This window comes from Pseudorca crassidens, chromosome 18 (assembly GCF_039906515.1).
Source record: "Pseudorca crassidens isolate mPseCra1 chromosome 18, mPseCra1.hap1, whole genome shotgun sequence".
In the NCBI taxonomy this organism is placed as follows: Eukaryota; Metazoa; Chordata; class Mammalia; order Artiodactyla; family Delphinidae; genus Pseudorca; species Pseudorca crassidens.
In genome coordinates this window covers 79,655,664-79,676,191 of record NC_090313.1, presented here as the reverse complement: position 1 = coordinate 79,676,191, position 20,528 = coordinate 79,655,664, and the positions used below count along the sequence as shown (strand labels likewise).

The 20,528-nt window shown below is 41.5% G+C and overlaps 1 protein-coding gene and 1 non-coding gene across 2 annotated transcripts in view; one reads left to right on the top strand and one right to left on the bottom strand.

Annotated features, from left to right (window-relative positions):
• Nucleotides 1–20,528, bottom strand: part of ZMYM5 (zinc finger MYM-type containing 5) — a 90,673-nt gene that overhangs the window by 67,088 nt on the left and 3,057 nt on the right. The window contains exons 3-6 of the mRNA XM_067713854.1: nt 15,679–16,366; nt 13,416–13,451; nt 12,917–13,278; nt 11,702–12,213 (exon numbers count right to left, since the gene is read on the bottom strand). The gene's annotated coding sequence lies outside the window, so the exon portion shown is untranslated. The remainder of the gene's footprint in view (nt 1–11,701; nt 12,214–12,916; nt 13,279–13,415; nt 13,452–15,678; nt 16,367–20,528) is intronic.
• LOC137211509 (U6 spliceosomal RNA) lies at nt 8,183–8,289 on the top strand. The gene has a single exon (XR_010937114.1). It is a non-coding gene; the product is annotated as a U6 spliceosomal RNA (small nuclear RNA).

Sequence of the window (20,528 nt, the reverse complement as noted above, 5' to 3'; positions counted from 1 at the left end):
ATCCAAAACAATTGAAAACATAGCAGCATTGGGACTTCCCTGGTGGCATAGTGGTTGAGAGTCTGCCTGCCAGTGCAGGGGACACAGGTTCAATCCCTGGTCCGGGAAGATCCCACATGCCATGGAGCAACTAAACCTGTGCACCACAACTACTGAGTCTGCGTTCTAGAGCCCGAGAGCCACAACTACTGAGCCTGTGAGCCACAACTACTGAGCCCATGAGCCACAACTACTGAGCCCACATGCCACAACTACTGAAGCCCACGTGCCTAGAGCCCGTGCTCTGCAACAAGAGAAGCCACAGCAATGAGAAGCCCACACACTGCAATGAAGAGTAGTCCCCACTCACCACAACTAGAGAAAGCCCGTGTGCAGCAACGAAGACCCAACACAGCCAAAAAAAAAGAAAACATAGCAGCATTATTCACAATAGCCAAGAGATGGAGGCAACACAAAGGTCCACCAGTGGATGACTGGATAAACAAAATGTTGTACTGTGTATACATACAATGAAATATCATTCAGCCTTAAAAAAAGGAAATCTTGTCACATGTTACAATATGGATGACTTGAGGACATTATGCTCAGTGAAATAAGCAAGTCACAAAAGACAAATACTATATGATTCCACTTATATGAGGTACCTAGAATAGTCACAATGTTAGGAACAGAAAGTAGAATCATGGTTGTCAGTGAGTTTGAAGAGAGGGAAAAAGAAAATTGTTCAATACATACAGTTTCAGTTTTGCAAGATGAAAAAGTTCTAGAGATCTGCTGCAGAAAATGTGCATATAGTTAACACTATTGTAGCATATATTTTTTAAATGGTTATGATGGTTGTTTTTTTTTTTTTTTTTCTGTACATGGGCCTCTCACTGTTGTGGCCTCTCCCGTTGCGGAGCACAGGCTCCGGACACACAGGCTCAGCGGCCATGGCTCATGGGCCTAGCCACTCTGCGGCATGTGGGATCTTCCCGGACCGGGGCACGAACCCATGTCCCCTGCATCGGCAGGTGGACTCCCAACCACTGCGCCACCAGGGAAGCCCAATGATGGTGTTTTTTAACCACATAAAATAAAAAATAATAATAAAAGAAAAAAGAATCCAACTTCATTCTTTTTCATGTTGACATCCAGTTTTGACATCATCATTTATTGAAAAGGCAGTCCTTTTCCCATTGAATAGGGAATGGCGCCCTTCCTGAAAGTCATTCGAAACTGAATCCAGCAGTATATTAAAAGGATTATAGGGCTTCCCTGGTGGCGCAGTGGTTGAGAGTCTGCCTGCCGATGCAGGGGACGCGGGTTCGTGCCCTGGTCCGGGAAGATCCCACATGCCGCGGGGCGGCTAGGCCCGTGAGCCATGGCCACTGAGCCTGCGCGTCCGGAGCCTGTGCTCCGCAACGGGAGAGGCCACAACAGTGACAGGCCCGCATACCGCAAAAAAAAAATAAATAAATAAAATAAATAAATAAATAAAAAAATTAAAAAAAAAAGGATTATAGGGAATTCCCTGGCAGCCCAGTGGTTAGGACTCTGCACTTTCACTGCTGAGGGCATGAGTTCAGGGAACAAAGATCCCGTATGTTGCACTGCGTGGCCAAAAAAACAAAAAAAAAACAACAAAAAAAAACAGGATCATACACGATGAGCAAGTGGGATTTATTCCTGGAATGCAAGGAAGTTCCAATATACAAAAATTGATCAATGTAATATACTCTATTAACAGAATGAAGGGAAAAAAGAAAAAAAACACATGATAATCTCAAATGATGCCAAAAAAGCATCTGGCAAAATTAGCAGCTTTTCATGATAAAAACACAATATATACTAAGAACAGAAGGAAACTATCTTAAAATAATAAAGCCCATATATGAAAAATCAACAACTCAATGGTGAAAAATTTAAAGCTTTTCCCCTAAGAACAAAAATAAGATGAGGATTCCATTTCCCCCACTTTTATTCAGCATAGTATTGGAGGCAAGAAAAAGAAAAAAAAGGCATCCAGACTGCAAAAGAAGAAGTAAAACAATCTTTGTTCATAGATAACAAAATTTTATAAGAAATAAGCCCTAAAGATTCCATGGGGGGAAAAAACAACTGTTAAGGCTAATTCAGTAAAATTTCAAGATACAAAATCAACACACAAAAATCAATTGCATTTCTAAACATTAAAACTGAGCAGGGAATTCCCCGGCAGTCCAGTGGCTAGGACTCCATGCTTCCATTGCAACCAGTTTGATCCCTGGTTGGGGAACTAAGATCCTCACAACAGCATGGCCAAAAAAAAATAAATAAATAAAAGAACAATCTGAAAAAGAAATTAAGAAATCAGTTCATTTACAAGATCATAAAAAATAATAAAATACTTAGGAATAAATTTGACCAAGGAGTTAAAAGACATTTACACTGAAAACTACACAACATTGCTGAAAAAATTTAAAAAGACACAAACAAATGGAAAGAAGTTTTCATCTTCCAGTCTTCAACAAATGGTGGTGGCAAAACCAGATAGTCACATGCAAAAGAATGAAGTTGGATCCTTACCTAATACCATATACGAAGTTTGACTCAAAGAGGATCAAAGACTTAAATGTAAGAGACAAAATTATAAATCTGTTAGAAAAAAACCATAGGGCTAAATATTTATGACCTTGAATTTGGCAGTGATTTCTTGTACATGACACCAAAGGCACAGGCAACAAAAGAAAACATAGACAAATCAAACTTCATAAAAATGTAAGCTTTTGCACATCAAAGGACTCTATCAACAGAGTAAAAAGGCAACCCACAGAGTGAGAGAAAATATTTGCAAATCACATATCTGATAAGGGATTATAATCTGCAATATATAGAGAACTCCTAAAATTCAACAAGGAAACAATCGAATTAAAAAATGGGCAAAGGACTTGAATAGACATTTCTACAAAGAAGATGTACAAACGCCAACAAGCACATGAAAGACACTCAACATCACTAACTATTAGGGAAATGCACATGAAAACCACATGAGATACCACCTTTCACATCTATCAAGAAAACTAGAGGAAATTCCCTGGTGGTCCAGTAGTTAGGACTCTGCACTTCCACTGAAGGGGGCAGGGGTTCAATCCCTGGGGGGGTGGGGCGGTGGGAAATAAGATCCCACAAGCCACGCGGTGCAGCAAAAGAGAAAAAGAAAAAATATTACAAATATGTGGAAATTAAACACCACACTCTTGGGACTTCCTTGGTGGTGCAGTGGTTGAGAGTCCGCCTGCCAACGCAGGGGACACGCGTTTGAGCCCTGGTCCGGGAAGATCCCACATGCAGTGGAACAACTAAGCCTGTGTGCCACAACTACTGAGCCTGCGCTCTAGAGCCCGCGAGCCACAACTACTGAAGCCCACGTGCCACAACTACTAAAGCCCGCGTGCCTAGAGCCTGTGCTCTGCAACAAGAGAAGTCACCGCAATGAGAAGCCCGTGCACCGCAACAGAGTAGCCCCCATTCACTGCAACTAGAGAAAGCCCGCGTGCAGCAACGAAGACCCAACGCAGCCAAAAATAAATAAATAAATTTATAAAAAACAAACAAACAAGAAACACCACACTCTTAAAGGGTCAAAGGGTCAAAGAAGGACTCACAAGGGAAATTAGAATATACATTGAGACAAATAAAAATAAAGACACAACACACCAAACCTTATAGAATACAGCAAAGGCAGTGCTAAGAGGAAACCTTATAGCCCTAAATGACTAATAGTAAAAACGAACAGAGGTCTGAAATCACTAAGCTAATTATATGCCATAAGTAACTAGAAAAGGAAGACCAAACGAACCCCAAACTTAGCAGAAGGAAGGACATAGCAAAGATTAGAGAAGAGATCAATGAAATAGAGAATAGAAAAACAACAGGGAAATCAAAAAACCCAAAAGTTGGTTCTTTGAAAAGATCAACAAACTTGACAAATGGTTAGATAATTTACTAATCAAAAAATAGAGAAGACATGGGACTTCCCTGGTGATCTAGTGGTTAAGACACCATACTTCCAATGCAGGGCATGTGGTGGGTTTGATCCCTGGTCGGGGAACTAAGTTTGGGGAACTAAGATCCCACGTGCCTCGAGGTGCAGTCAAATAAATAAATAAACAAATAAATCTCATTCAATAAGATTTTTTTTAAAAAATGGAGAAGGCAAACTACTAAAATCAGAGATGGAAATGGGGACGTTACTATTGATTTTAAGAAATTAAAAAGAATTATAAGAGTATCGTACAAACAATTGTACACCAACAAGGTGGATAACCTAGATGAAATGAATAAATTCCTAGAAATACACAATCTATGACAACTGAATCATGAAGAAATAGAAAATCTGATTAGATCTCCTAACAGAGTGATTGACTCAGTAATCAAAAACCTTGCAATAAAAAAAAGCCCAGGACCAGATGTCTTTACTGGTGATTTCCATCAAACATTTTTTTAAAAAATAGATTTATTTAATTTATTTGTTTGCTTGTTTATTTATTTTTTGGCTGTGTTGGGTCTTTGTTGCTGTGCGCGGGCTTTCTCTAGTTGCGGCGAGCGGGGGCTACTCTTTGTTGAGGTGCGCAGGCTTCTCCTTGCGGTGGCTTCTCTTGTTGTGGAGCACAGGCTCTAGGCACGTGGGCTTCAGTAGTTGTGTCACATGGGCTTCAGTAGTTGTGGCTCGCGGGCTCTAGAGCACAGGCTCAGTAGTTGTGGTACACAGGCTTAGTTGCTCCACTGCATGTGGGATCTTCCCGGACCAGGGCTCGAACCCATGTCCCCTGCGCTAGCAGGCAGATTCTTAACCACTGCGCCACCAGGGAAGCCCCTCCACCAAACATTTAAAGAAGAAATAACATCGATCCTTATCAAATCCTTCCAAAAAATTGAAGAGAAGGAAACACTTCTTAATTCATTCTATGAGGCTACCATAATCTGCTATCAAAGCCAGACAAGGACACTACAAGAAAAGAAAACTAAAGCTCCATATCATTTACGAACATTGATGCAAAAATACTCAATAGTAGCAAACTGAATTCGGATTCAAAGTTTTTAAAACCTTAAAATCAAAAGAATGAAGAGAAAAAAGCACTCCATCATCTCAATTGATATAGAAAAAGCACTTGACAAAATTCAACATCTCTTTATGATAAAAATAGTTGACAAGATAACTTCCCTGTTGGTCCAGTGGTTAAGACTCTGTGCTCCCAATGCAGGGGGCCCGGGTTTGATCCCTGGTCAGGGAACTAGATCCTGCATGCCACAACTAAAAGAGGCCACATTCCGCAACAAAGATCGCACATGCAGCAACTAAGACCTGGTGCAGCCAAAAAAGAAAAAAAGTTGATAAACTAGGAGTAGAAGGAAACTACCTCAACATAATAAAAGTCATTCATGAAAACCCCACAGCTAAATGGGGTTTTAACCCATCATACTTAAAACTTTTCCTCTCAAATCAGGAACAAGGCTTACAAACCGATTCAGGAAAGTAGTAGGACACAAAATCACACAAAAAAATCAGTTACTTTTCTATACACTAATAATAAGCAACCAAAAAAGGAAATTAAGAAACATAATTCCATTCACAAGAGCATCAAAGACGAATACAATGCTAAGGAATTAGGATTAACTTAACCAAGGAGATGAAAGACATACAATGAAAACTACGTAATATTGCTGTGAGAAAATAAAGCAGACCCAAATAAATGGAAACATATCCTGTGTTCACTGGAAGACTTAATATTGTTAATGACAATATCACCCAAAGTGGTCTACAGGCTCGATGCAATCTCCAACAAAATCCCAACAATGATTTTGCAGAAATAGAAAATCCATCCTGGGACCTCCCTGGCAGTCCAGTGGTTAAGATGCTACACTTCCATTGCAGCGGGTACAGGTTCGACCCCCGGTGGGGGAACTAAGATCCTGCATGCCACGCGGCCAAAAAAAAGAAAAAAAGAAAGAAAGGAAGGAAAAGAAAAAGAAAATCCATCCTGAAATTCATATGGACTCTCCAGGGACCCCAAAGCCAAAGTCATCTTGAAAAAGAAGAAAGCTGGAGGACTCACAGCTCCTAATTTCAAAACTTGCTCTAAACTACAGTAATTAAAGCTGTGGTGGTACTGGCTTAAAGACAGACCTATAAACTGTGGAATACATAGCCCAGAAATAAGCCCTCCCCAGTGCTGTCAAGTGACTTACAGGGGTGCCAAGACCACCCCAGTAATATTTTAACAAAATTTTTATGACAAAATTCTTCCAAAATTGATTTTAGTGGTGAGGGAAGCCAGCATCCTGTGCTAGTTCCCCATCTTAACAGAAACGCAGGTATGATTTATTGTCTTTTTCTAGCTCCTTTGCATCAAGAAAGCAGCAAGTTCAACTGCAGTCAATTTCTGATCACCCAAATGCTGATCTCTGCAACGAAAAATATTTTTGTCCATTTTGAGACACTCCTGGTTAACAAGATGCTAGCTTACTTCATTTCCTCAGGGGTTGTAGTATCTCCCCACAGTAGTTAGAGAGCATCTCAGAGGAGGGAATGACACCTCAGCTGTCAAGTGAAATCCCTTCTACATCAAGTTTCTTACCCCTGGGACCAAAGTCACGCTGCTTCCAGCCCAGCCATAAATAATGGCTGCTAGAGTGAGGTTTTCCTCATCAATTCTCTGGGCCAGAGTCGCTGCTCAGTAAACTGCTGCAATTTTCCTAATGTAGGATACAGAGGAACGACCTAGGAAGGGTTATCAAATAGTATACAAGTCTAGACGGTTTGTTCTAGAGTTCCTTTTCATTGAAATAAAAAATGACTATTAGCAAACACCAATTAGCTCTGTGAACGGCAAGGGTTTTAACCTCTCTGTAACCCTTTTCAGCTTCTATGTCACTAATCAAAAAACATTATGAGGAGGGCTTCAAGAGAGTCTTTAAAATTCTAAGGAAATTCTAAGGAAATCTAACAAGCACAAATCATCTAAGGATGATTTGTACTTATTGGATGGAATGAGGGCTTCTCTAGCCAGCAACAATAAAGTTTTTGAAAATCTGTGTCTCTTCTACGCCTTTTAATTAATTCTCAAAGTCCAACGTGTAAAGGATATAACATAGAAGAACTTCTCTGTAATGCTATTTTCTAAAGAGTAAACTTTATCACGAAGATGGTGTGTTTCAGACTTTTCCAGAATTAACAGATTGTATCATATGTAATTTTTCCCATAAAATAACCTCATCACACGGATCTTAGAACATTTAGTGGTTTTGGTAGATATAATATTTTATTCTTGTCTGCTCATTTAATCATGGATTGTACTAGTTAGAGGCTAATTTTTGCAGATAAGCGATTTTCTAAGTGAAGAAAAGGCATGCAATTTTTTCAAAAGATGAGAAAGAACTTAAAAAGCATTGATGAGTAGTCAGTCAAGTAAGAGGTTTACAGTTTCTTTCCTAGAATCTACTAATTGCTATAATTTCTCAGATGTACTAGAAAAGGTTTTTTTTTTTTTTTTGTCTGAGCAGCATATAGGATCTTAGTTCCCCAGCCAGTGATCAAACCCTCGCCCCCAGCAGTAGAAGCCCGGAGTCCTAACCACTGGCCCACCAGGGAAGTCTGGAAACCATTCTTTTAATGGTTTTAATTCTTTTAAGTCTCTGAAACCATTGTTTTAATTAATAAATTAATTTATTTATTTTGGCCGCACCAGGTCTTGGTTGCAGCATGCGTACTCTTAGTTGTGGCGTGCGAGATCTAGTTCCCCAACCAGGGATGCAACCTGGCTCCTTGCACTGGCAGCTCGGGGTCTTACCCACCGGATCACCAGGGAAGTCGTCCCTGAAACCATTCTTTTGACATGCATCTTAACTATCCAGGGCCAGTATCCTGTTTTCTCCCTCCTGAATCCCCTCAGGGCACACCTTGGGATGGGAGTTGGGATGCCATCCCTGAGGGCTTTATGACCACAACGTCTTTTGTTTACTGATAGGACATTTTTTTGTCCACATGACCCAAGTTAATATTCCGCTTTGACAAAAGAAAAAATGCATTTGGATTAGCTTTAAAAAGTTTTCTCATAAATATTTGATTTAGTACATAAAATCTAATACCTATCTGAATTTTTGAAAATTAGTCTATATCTGTTTCTGTAGATTAGAGTCCTAAAGTTAGAATGAGAGATCATTGCTCATTTCAGCAGCACATGTACTAAAATTGGAACGGTACAGAGACGATTAGCATGGCTCCTGTGCAAGGATGACATGCAAATTTGTGAAGCGTTCCATATTTTTTTTAATTTTCAAAAAAAATTTAAAAAAAGTATGAGATCATAGTATATGCAAATTTTACCTCTAACAGATATTTGTATTCATCTACCAGTTTGTATTCCAACTATTAGTACTTGAGATTAACTCTTTTTCTCATACTTCATCAGCATTGGTTTTTAACAGTTTTTATTGTTATTTAAGAAGCAGAAAATTGTAAGAAGTTAAAAATTGTAAGATTTTTGTTTCAGGATGCCTACTGCAGCGAAATTTGTGATTGTAAAAAAATTGAAAATACCCTAAGCAGTAATTAATATATAAATAATTACAAATTAGGGGATATACTTATTGCAGAATATCTACTATTAGCCACGAAGAAGGAGGTGGAACTCAGGGTATTTCTCCCAAACTTAGGCAGTTCATATCCCGTGTGCCTCTCCTAAGTTCTTCACGTATATCAAAGCTTCCAACTCTCATTACAACCCCATGTGGACAGTACTATCATCACACCTAACTTGTGTTTAAAACAAAATTCACCTAAGTTTGGAGAGCTAATTGGCTTTATTCAAAGATTCACGAAGCAGGCAGCATCCCTTCTAGCAGATGGAAGGGCCCTCCGCAGAGCTGTACAGAATGGAAGGTTTTTATAAGCTGGAGGGTGGGGCAAGTAAGTCATTAGCAAAAGAAAAGAAAGGGTTATTTGGGGCCAGGACATCACTTTTTGGGATAAAGGACTGGGCAAGGGCTTTGTCATGCAGACTGCCTCTCCTTCCTCTTGGTTGGGGGCGGGGGGAGGGGCGGGGGTGAGGATGGTATTATTTCATTGGTGCCAACCAGAAAATTCCAAACTGGTTGGTTAAGATTACATTTCTGGGGAAGGTTGAAACTGTAATTAGATTAGGTGTTAAATCTTGGCTTTAGCACAAGTGATGCCATTTTGGGCCTATGGTTTTTTCCTTTAACAATTATAAATAAGGGAACCAAGGCAGTACCACATAGCAATACTGTAGACTACTAAGCAGGAATTAAAAAGGATTAGGGGGGGCTTCCCTGGTGGCGCAGTGTTTAAGAACTTGCCTGCCAGTGCAGGGGACACGGGTTCGAGCCCTGGTCCAGGAGGATCCCACATGCCGCAGAGCAACAAAGCCCGTGAGCCACAACTACTGAGGCCATGCGCCTAGAGCCCGTGCTCTGCAACAAGAGAAGCCACCACAATGAGAAGCCCGAGCACTGCAACGAAAAGTAGCCCCTGCTGCAACTAGAGAGAAAAGCACGTACAAAGACCCAATGTAGCCAAAAATAAATAGATAAATAAATAAATTTATATATATAAAAAAAGGATTAGGTGGACCTATTTGTACTGATCTGGAACATGTCTGTACCATATCATTAACTAAAAAAGCCAATGTGAGAGTGATAAATGATACGATTCCATTTTATATTTTAAGAGTATAAATGTTTACGTAAACATACCTGTGTAAGCATAGAATCAAATACAGAATATTATTCTATTAATAATTTGGACTTGAAAAATTTGTGAAGAGGGTTCCGACTGATGTCTTAATGTCTAATTTACCTAATTTTAAAGGAAAGAAAGAAAAAAGAGGAGGAAGTAAAAGAAAGAAGTGAAATAGGGTTCATCCTTGGGACCTCCCTGGCGGTCGAGTGGTTAAGACTCCACACTTCCAATGCAGGGGACGCGGGTTCGATTCCTGGTGGATCCCACATGCTTCGTGCTCAAAAAAAAAAAAAAAGTGTTCATCCTTATGGTAAGCCAAAATCGGGTGCCACCATGGTTAAGCAGCTTTTTTCTTCCACGTAGTGATGGAGAGAAGAAAATTATTAACCTACTCAGAATTTGGAAGCGATTCAAAGCAAATGTGTCCCCTTAGTTTATTTAAACAAAGTCATTAAGTTTTCTCCAACCGTCTGATTATTACACGATCTGATATTTACTACATTACACACTGGTCACTACCACACCAGCTTCCTCCCCATTCCCCACTTGCAATACTAACTGGCCTCCAGATTTTTTTCTGAAAACAACAAAAGATTTTGTTTCTTAAGCCAATTAGTTCCAAATAACTCTTACATCTTCACTTAGCTTTCCCGATGTTTCTGTAAGAGAGGCCCACTGGATTATATTGCAAATGGCTTGGGGCCATTTACTTTGTTTCAATTCAGTTTCTCTAGGTAGAACCAGACATTTTGTCAGTGCATTTGGGAATTACAATGCATATTTCCCCAGAGACACGCTATAACCTATTCCCACTTTAAACTCTAGGACACGCCCTATATTAGGAAAATTTTTATGAACTATATAATAGAAATAAATTAGTAAGTATATGTTCTGCATCTATAGTTACAACGCGCATGGGAATACAAAGATAAATAACCTATCATTCCTGCCCCCCAAGAGAACAGGGAGAAGACCTGTAGACAACAAATATTTCCACCTACGTTACAGTATTTTCTTCGCTGTAGCAAAGTTCTGCGGAAGAGGAGGGGAAAAGGGTAAGGGAAATTCGACAGAGGAAGTAATGTTTCAGCTGGACCTTCAAACAACAGTCTTTAAACTTTTGCTCACATACTTTCTAGAAAGATTTTGATGAACTATAAAACCTTTTACACATATAACGTGACATCTAACATAATTTCTGTGTAGTGCAAATATGTCCATTAAAAATACAAATCTTAAATCACTTTTATTAATGTGTTCAATGGCATCTAAATACTGTATTGTCAGGCTTCCCTGGTGGTGCAGTGGTTAAGAATCCACCTGCCAATGCAGGGGACGCGGGTTCGAGCCCTGGTCCAGGAAGATCCCACATGCCGTGGAGCTGCTAAGCCCGTGAGCTACAACTACTGAAGCCCGTGCTCCCTAGAGTCCGTGAGCCACAACTACTGAGTGTGCATGCCACAACTACTGAGGCTTGCGTGTTCTAGAGCCCATGCTCCGCAACAAGAGAAGCCACCGCAATGAGAAGCCCACGCACCACAATGAAGAGTAGCCCCTGCTCGCCGCAACTAGAGCAAGCCCGCGCACAGCAATGGAGACCCAACGCAACCAAAATAAATAAATAAATAAAAATTTAAAAAGTACATGAACAAGAAATTCTTCAGTAGTAGGAAATTTTACATGATTCGTTCTTCTCGCTTGAACTTCATTTCCTTTCTACTTCCCCCATAGAATTTTATCCTAGTGTAATATATATTTGTTCTTAAAAGTCTGCTGGCAATCATCCTATGATATTGCTCTGCAACAAAAATATGTAAATAAGTTTTCATTGAAAAATTTCTAGGCCCATAAAGCTAAGTGTTAGACATTTTTTAATCAATGAAATATGAATTACATTGCTAACTTTGATTAAACTGACACAAGGTACTATGCACTTCAATTAATAATGTATAAAAAGTAGAATTTTATAGAAATTCTTACTTAAGGTATTTTTTAATTCTCTTTTTGATTTCCTCGTTTATCCACTGGGTTTTTTTAGTCGCATGTTGTTTAGTCTCCATGTAATGATTTTTTCCCCATTTCTTTTTCTGTGGTTGACTTCCAGCTTCATGTTGTTGTGGTCAGAGAAGATGCTTGGCCACAGGGAAGATGGCGCCAAGGACCACGCAGCGCACGACCCAGTGGCCAGGGGATGGGGCCCGCGGCTCTGTAGGTGCCTCGAGCTCTCACAGATGGGGTGCTGTTCAGGCCACTATGACCAGGACGATGCAGAACAAGAAAGCTGACCCCAGGAGCCTGCTTCTTTCCCTCACGTCCTCTGCTTCCCCGGCCAGCATTAAACTCACAGCATCCAGGGCAGAGGGGATCCACCGTGGCCACCAAGCAGGGAAGGGACAGGTGTCAGCACGGGACAAAGGGTCCTGTGGTCCACCATGGGTGGCGTGGGAGGCCTGCGAGACACCCAGGAGGAGGATCATTCCTCCCGGTGATCCCTGTGAAAAGGGGCAGCGAGACGTATCACTCGGGCCTGCAGGCTGATCCTGAACGAAGTCTTTCGGTATGAGACGAAGTTTCTAGCGCTTCGTTACGTCCCTGGGCTGAACAGCAGAACTCTGCCCACACCTCCGCCCCGGCTCCAGAGGACGGCCAACCCCCGGACCGCCTGGACGGATCCTGGAGCCGCGGAAAGGCCTTCTACTCTCTACCCTCCTGCGGGAAGGCGGACCCAGAAGACCGTCCTGACGGCGCTCCCAGCGCAGCAGGCCCGGGGGCCGCAGCTCCGGGGGCAGGACTGGGTGGGCAATGACCTAGCGCCGGGCAGGGGGCGTGAGGGAGAGGATCGAGGGCTCAACAAGCAGGCCGAGGTCGGGGGATGGTACCGTCCATCGCCCTCACCTGATATCCAGCCGCTCACCGCGGGTCGGCCCCCGGCCCGGGCACCAGGAGGCTCTGCAGCCACCGCCCACCGGCCGGCCCCCCACCGGCCCCCGCGGAGCTCGTTCCCCCCAACCCCGCCCCCGGCCGGCCCCCGCCTCCCTCCCCGGCCGCGGTCCGGACCCCGGGCCTCCCCAGAGGGGCTCCCGCCCCGCGGCGCGCGCCGGCCGAGGGTCTCTAGAGCCGGAGGCCCCTCTCCCGAGCCCGGCCTCCCGCCCTCCACCGGCACGTTTCCGAAACGGGCCGAGGCTGCACAGTCACCTCGGGCCCCGCTGCTGCAGCCGGTCCGCGCCCGGGAAGCAGGCTGCGGGACGCGAGCTCCCCGGGGCCGGCCTCGTCCGCGGCTTCGCGCTCCCGCACCTGCACGGCGGCCGCCGCTCTGCCCTCGGGCTGCGCAGCCTGCCTCGCTCTTCCCACATCGCGTCTGCTGGCTGCCCCTCGGCCCCCTCCTCAGCCGGCGGGGGGACGTCCGGCGGGGCCTGCGGCGGGGGCTGCGCCTTGCAGGCGGGGGCCCGTGTGTCCTAGGGTGGGACTGGGAGCCCTGCCCCACTGGCCACCCAAAGACCTGCGCCACGCCCGTCAGGTCCCGCTGGCCCAGGTCTTTTTCCGGGACACCTGGGCAGCTGGGCGACGATAGATAGACAGATACATAGATAGTTAGATAGATACCTGGGCAGCTGAGTGATCCTGTATATACACCTGGGCAGTGGGCGACGATAGAAAGATAGATAGATAGATAGATAGATAGTTAGATAGATACCTGGGCAGCTGGGCGACTCCAGGGCAGCTCGGTTAACTGAAAAACACATAAAACAAGAACAAAATGAAAGAAAAAACGCTTCAAGATTACTTCTAATATTATAAAGAACTATTATGGTATTATATGAAAATAATTAAATTGGAAAAACAGAACTTGGACAGCTTTGAAATTAGTTACAAATAACAGTCATTTATTTGTATTCAGAAGCATTAATGTATTCCTAACAGCTGTTTTTCCAAGTTTGTGGAAAAAGAAAGTAAAAAGCACTCATAAGTAGATCGCTCAATAACGTTTTACTTACAAAAGTTTGGACTATATTTCTTTCCAAAATCCAGTCAATTCAAATTAGGATTACTTTCTTGTTCTCCTATCAGCTGCTCTTCTTGATAGATAGATTTTTGTGTGTGTGAATCTTCTCATCTTTTCTTGAACAAAATTTTTTTTTTTTTTTGTGGTACGAGGGCCTCTCACTGTTGTGGCCTCTCCCATCGCGGAGCACAGGCTCCGGACGCGCAGGCTCAGCGGCCATGGCTCACGGGCCCAGCCGCTCCGCGGCATGTGGGATCTTCCTGGACCGGGGCACGAACCCGTGTCCCCTGCATCGGCAGGCGGACTCTCAACCACTGCGCCACCAGGGAAGCCCTCTTGAACAAAATTGATCAGATTTGCTAACACTTTAATATCAGAAAGTCTTTGCGTCTAAACTTTAAAGTAGCTTCTAAGTTGTTTTTTTGTTGTTTTTTTTTTTAAATTTTGTTGGCCACACAGCGCGGCTTGTAGGATCAACAGTGGCAGCCTGGAGTCCTAACCACTGGACCGCCAGGGAAGTCCCTCCTAAGTCTCAGAAGTGACTTTCAGTGTGCATTTGTACCCCGCACCCTTCTGTCTCAGTGCAACCTACTGACTGCTCTACCTCCCTGCTGAGGCCAGCAGCATCAATTCTTGCCCAGACCACAAATCAGCTTCCCAAATTCTGCTCTTGCTGCCCTCGAGCCATCGTCCACAAAGTGGCCAGGGTTATCTGCTTAACATTCACATCATACTGTATCACTTTTTCACTTAAAAATCCTCTTTATGGCTTCTCCAGGCACGAAAAGAAAATTCAGGCTCCTCAGCACGGCCTACAAAACCCTCCTTGAACTGCTCTTACTGGGCACTGCCTGCTCAGGAGGTGTCACTGCTTCCCTTGGTCCGCTACACTCCACCCTGTTCATCTCCACTTCTTAGGATGGGTTTAATTCTTGCTTTGCCGGCAGTCTAGAACAATATTCCCCTTGTTATTCTAATGGCTGCTCCTAGGGCAGATCTCAATTTAAATGTTACTTGCTCAGAAAGGTCTCCCACGATCAGTAGCACAGGTCTCCACTGATATTCCCTATTAAGAAGCTCTGTTTAATTCCTTCCTAGCACTCAACTGTAATTATTTTATTCATATTCATTTTCATTCATTTTAGTGTTTGTCAGATCTTTCTAATCGAGTGTAGACTATACTCTCTATGAGGCTAGGGATTATATCTGTCTTATTCACTGTTCTATCCCTTGAACTCTTACCATAGTATCTGGCATAACTCAGTTAACATTTGTGGAATGAATGAACATCAAAGATCTGAGGGACTTCCCTCGTGGCTCAGTGGATAAGAAGAGTCCACACTCCCAATGCAGGGGGACCAGATTCAATCCCTGGTCAGGGAACTAGATCCCACACACATGTTGCAACTGAGAGTTCTCATGCCACAACTAAGGAGCCCGCGTGCGGCAACTAAGACACGGTGCAACCAAATAATAAATAAATTAATTAATTTTCAAAAATCTTAAAAGTTCCACACAATGCTAATAACATGACTAATTTTTGTTACTACCACTAAGCGTTAGGGTTTTTTTTTTTTCATTTTATTGAAGTATAGTTGATTTACAATGTTGTGTTAATTTCTGCTGTACAGCAAAGTGACTCAGTTACACATATATATATTCTTTTTCATATTCTTTTCCATTATGGTTTATCACAAGATATTGAATATAGTTCCTGTGCTATACAGTACCACTAAGCATTAGCTGATAAAACTTTTCTGTCTTATCATGCTTGATGACTCTAACCCTGATTACAATTCTTATTTATTACATTTGAAAAATGACAGCTGAATTCAAAATTAGTTTCTTATCGACATAGATACGGTGTCTCAAAAGTATTTCCCACAAACCGTTTTACATCACATCACACATAAAAAATAAGCATGTCTTCTTCTTTTTTAAAAAATTCCGCTACCTGTCATGAGTATGCAGGCATTCTGGGTCCCACTTGTCCATGGATAGATCCTTGGACATGATTTCTGTTTTAGGGGTAGAGGGAAGCCAAAGCGCAGGTCTTCTGTAGCTACATATTAGTCTCCACCGTATGCATCTCATCTTAAAATCTTTTTACTAATCTGACAACAACAAAACAGAGATGACGATTTTTTTTAAACAGGTTTTTTTTCTTCATTTATTTTTATTTTTGGCTGCCTTGGGTCTTCATTGCTGCTTGCGGGCTTTCTGTAGTTGTGGTGCAGGGGCTTCTCATTGCGGTGGCTTCTCTTGTTGCAGAGCATGGGCTCTAGGCATGTAGGCTTCAGTAGTTGTGGCACGTGGGTTCAGTAGTTGTGGCTCATGGGCTCTAGAGAGCAGGCTCAATAGTTGTGGCGCGCCGGCTTAGTAGTTGTGGCTCACGGGCTCTAGGGCACAGGCTCAGTAGTTGTGGCGCACGGGCTTAGTTGCTCCGCAGCATGTGGGATCTTCCCGGACCAGGGCTCGAACCTGTGTCGCCTGCATTGGCAGGCGGATTCTTAACCACTGCGCTACTAGGGAAGTCCTCAATGATGATTTTATTCTTCTAGATATCACCAGTTTTTTACTGGATCTCTTCTTCACTTCTAATAAGATATTTTTTATCGGTGATATAAATATTTGAAAACATTCTGTGGAAAAATATTGATACATCAAAATGTTAACAATGTAAAATAGCAAGGAGAGACCACTACACACCTATTAAGTGGTGAGACTGCAAAACACTGACAGCACCGAATGCTGATGAAGATGTAGACACCAGGAACTCTCATCATTACCAGTGGAAATGCAAAAGTTCACTTTGATCCATGGTATTTATGCAAATGAGTTGTAAATATGTCCATACAAAAACCTGAACATGGATGTTTACAGGAGCTTTATTCATAAATGCCAAAAACTTGGAAGCAACCAAGATGCCCTTCTGTGGGTGAATGGATAAATAAACTGTGGTGCATCCAGACAATGGAATATTACTCAGCGCTAAAAAGAAGTGAGCTGTCAAGCCAAAAAAGCCATGAAGGAATGTTAAATGCTTACTGCTTAGTGGAGAAAGTCAATCTGAAAAGGCTGTTTACCCAGCCTTTGGAATCATAGTATGATTCCAAGTATAAGACATTTTGGAAAATATAAAACTATAGACCTTTTCACTAAAGGTCAGGGATTGGCACAAGTTACGGGGATGGAGTTCCATAGGTGGAACACAGAGGATTTTTAGGGCAGGAAACCATTCTTATGATGGTATAATGTTGGGTACATGCTATCATGTGTTTGTTAAAACTCACAGAATGTACAACATCGAGAGTGAACCCTAGTGTAACCTATGGACTTGGAGTAAGTACGTTGTGTCAATGTGGGTTCATCCACATTGACACAACAAATGCACCACTTTGGTGGACATTGTTGATAGTGGGGTGGGCTGTGCATGTGTAGGGGCAGTGGGTACATGGGAACTCTGTACTTTCTGCTCAATTTTGCTGTGAACCTAAAACTGCTAAAAAAAAAAAAAAAGGTCTGTTAAAAAAAATGTTACCAATAGCCATCCTTGGGTAAAGAATTACAGGTAATTTTCTTTTTCTTTTGCACTTTTTGCACAGGTTTTCCAAGTTTTGTTGTTGTTATTGTTTGTGTTTTGCTTTTGTCACTGACTATGAATTTATTAACTATGGAAGTAGGAAAAATATTTTAAAAAGTAAGTATGCTAAATTCAAAACTGTTAGACTTGCTTAATTTTAGGTTTTAATCTCTTAGAGAATAATAGCTACCTAGTACAGAAACTCAAAAAAAAAAGTTGATAATATAAGGAACACTTAAATGGGCAAAAATTAAGCTTTAAATTATTATTTTCAGCTTATGATTTTATAAAAACCATAGAATTTAATTACTGGAGAGAACCTCCATAATCACTGGATATAATTTTCTTTGTAAAAATTTGCTTCTGGTTGCAGTCAGGACCTCTAAAGCTCAGAAGGCACTTGGGTGGGCAATGCTGCCTGCGAGATAAAATGAGAAACATGGTGGGTCCTTGTACTCAAGTGTGAAACAGGTAAGGTGGAGCGAAGAATATAGTTAAGAACATAGTGGTATGGGACTTCCTTGGCAGTCCAGTGGTTAAGACTTCGTGCATCCGATGCAGAGGGTGTAGGTTCGATCTCTGGTTGGGAAACAAAGATCCTGCAAGCAGCATGGTGTGGCCAAAAAAAAAAAAAAAAAAAAGAATATACATATATATATATACACACACACACACATATGTGTATATATATATATATATACACACACACACATATATAGTGGTAAACATTGGATTATTTAATAATAAAAAAGCCACAGGAACTGAGAGGAAGGCAACCTTCATAATAAGTTAGGATAGTGAGAGGGGCTGGAGGAGACACTGGGATCCTAAGGGATGAGAAGGCTGTGAAGATAAAAGTGGACTTTACTTCAAGAGCATATTATGCACAATTCCCTTATTTTATTGAAGGAGAAACTGAGGCTCCAGAAGGTCCAGGGTCACAGAGCTGATGAATGGTGGAGTCACATCAATGTCAGTTTTGCGTTCTCTTCCAGATCATTACAATGCTTGTCCAGAGACTTGCTCATCAGCTGCATTTCAGTCTCATCAAATGTAATGCAGTTTTTTAGGAAGGAATAAGTATTTCATATATTAGGAAGAATGGCAACTTAAATCTCTATGTTTTAAAAAATGAGTTTTTCAACCTATAGTTCATTCCAGACTACTCTCAGTATTCAGTATCATCTTGTGTTTTCACTTCTGTTTTAGAATCTGAATTTATCCATGATTTGCTTTCTCTAGAATAATGTTTTTCAAACCACAGTTTGTAAGCCATGTAGTCAATTTGGTGGGCTGGAACCACTGTTCATTAAAAAACAAACAAGTAAACAAAAAACAAAACAAAAAACAGTATAGACTAGATCTAAATAGATTAGAATAGAAAATATTAAAATCCATCTAAGATAGTAAATGAAACAATTCTATGAAACTTTTGATTCAGATATGTAATTATGTATGAAGGTGGGTTTGCACTATGTCTCCATGTATAATATATATCCTAGTGATTGTCATGATCAAAAAATTTCATAACCCCTAGCCACAGCAATCAGACAAGAAAAAGAGATAAAAGGAATACAAATTGGAAAGGAAGAAGTAGAACTGTCACTGTTTGCAGATGACATGATACTGTACATAGAAAATCCTAAAGATGCCACCAGAAAACTGGGAGAGCTCATCAAATGAATTTGGTAAAGTTGCAGGATACAAAATTAATATATAGAAATCTGTTGCATTTCTATACACTAACAATGAACTATCAGGAAGAGAAGTTAAGAAAACAATCAAAACAATCTTGAGAAAGAAGAACAGAGCTGGAGGAATTACGCTTCCTTACTTCAGACTATATTACAAAGCTACAGTAATCAAAACAGTATGGTGCTGGCACAAAAACAGATGCAGCGATCAATGGAACATAATAGACAGCTCAGAAATAAACCCACACACTTATGAACAATTAATCTATGACAAAGAGACAGGAATAAACAATAGAGAAAAGACAGTCTGTTCAATAACTGTTGCTGGGAAAACTGGACAGTTACATGTAAAAGAATTAAATTGAGGGCTTCCCTGTTGGTGCAGTGGTTGAGAGTCCACCTGCTGATGCAGGGGACACGGGTTCGTGCCCTGGTCCGGGAAGATCCCACATGCCGCGGAGCATCTGGGCCCGTGAGCCATGGCCGCTGAGCCTGCGCGTCTGGATCCTGTGCTCCGCAATGGGAGAGGCCACAACAGTGAGAGGCTCGCGTATCACAAAAAAAAAAAAAAAAATGAAATTGAAACATTTTCTCACACTATGTAAAAAAATGAACTCAAAATGGATTAAAGACCTAACTGTAAGACTAGAAACCATAAAACTCCTGTAAAAAACATGGTCAGGAAAGTCTTTGACATAAATGGTAGCAATAGTCTTTTGAGTCTGTCTCCTAAGGCAAAGGAAACAAAAGCAAATACAAACAATGGGACCTAATTAAACTTAAAAGCTTTTGCACAGCAAAGGAAACCATCAACAAAATGAAAAACCTACTGAATGGGAGAAAATATTTGCATATGATATGACTGATAAGGGGTTATTATCCAAAATATATAGACAGCTCATACAACTCAATATTAAAAAAAACAAACAACCTGATAAAAAAAAAGTGAGCAGAAAAGTGGGGGAGTGATAAATTGGGAGATTGGGATTGACATATACACCCTACTATATAGAAAATAGGTAACGAATAGGGACCTACTGTATAGCACAGGGAACTCTACTCAACACTCTGTAATGACCTAAATGGGAAAAGAATCTAAAAAAGAATGCATATATGAATATGTATAACTGATTTACTTTGCTGTACAGCAGAAACTGATGCAACATTGTGAATGAACTGTACTCCAATAAACATTAATTTAAAAAAAGTGGGCAGAAGATCTGAATAGACATTTTTCCAAAGAAGACTTACAGTTGGCCAACAGGCACACAAAAAGATGCTTAACATTGCTAATCACTAGAGAAATGCAAATCAACATCACAATGTGATATCACTTCACACCTGCCAGAATGGCTACCAATCACGTGGAGAAAAGGGAACACTTGCACACTGTTGGTGGGAATGTAAACTGGTGTAGTCACTATGGAAAACAGCATGGAGGTTCTTCAAAAAATTAACATATGCCAGGGCTTCCCTGGTGGCACAGTGGTTAAGAATCCACCTGCCAATGCAGGGGACATGGGTTCG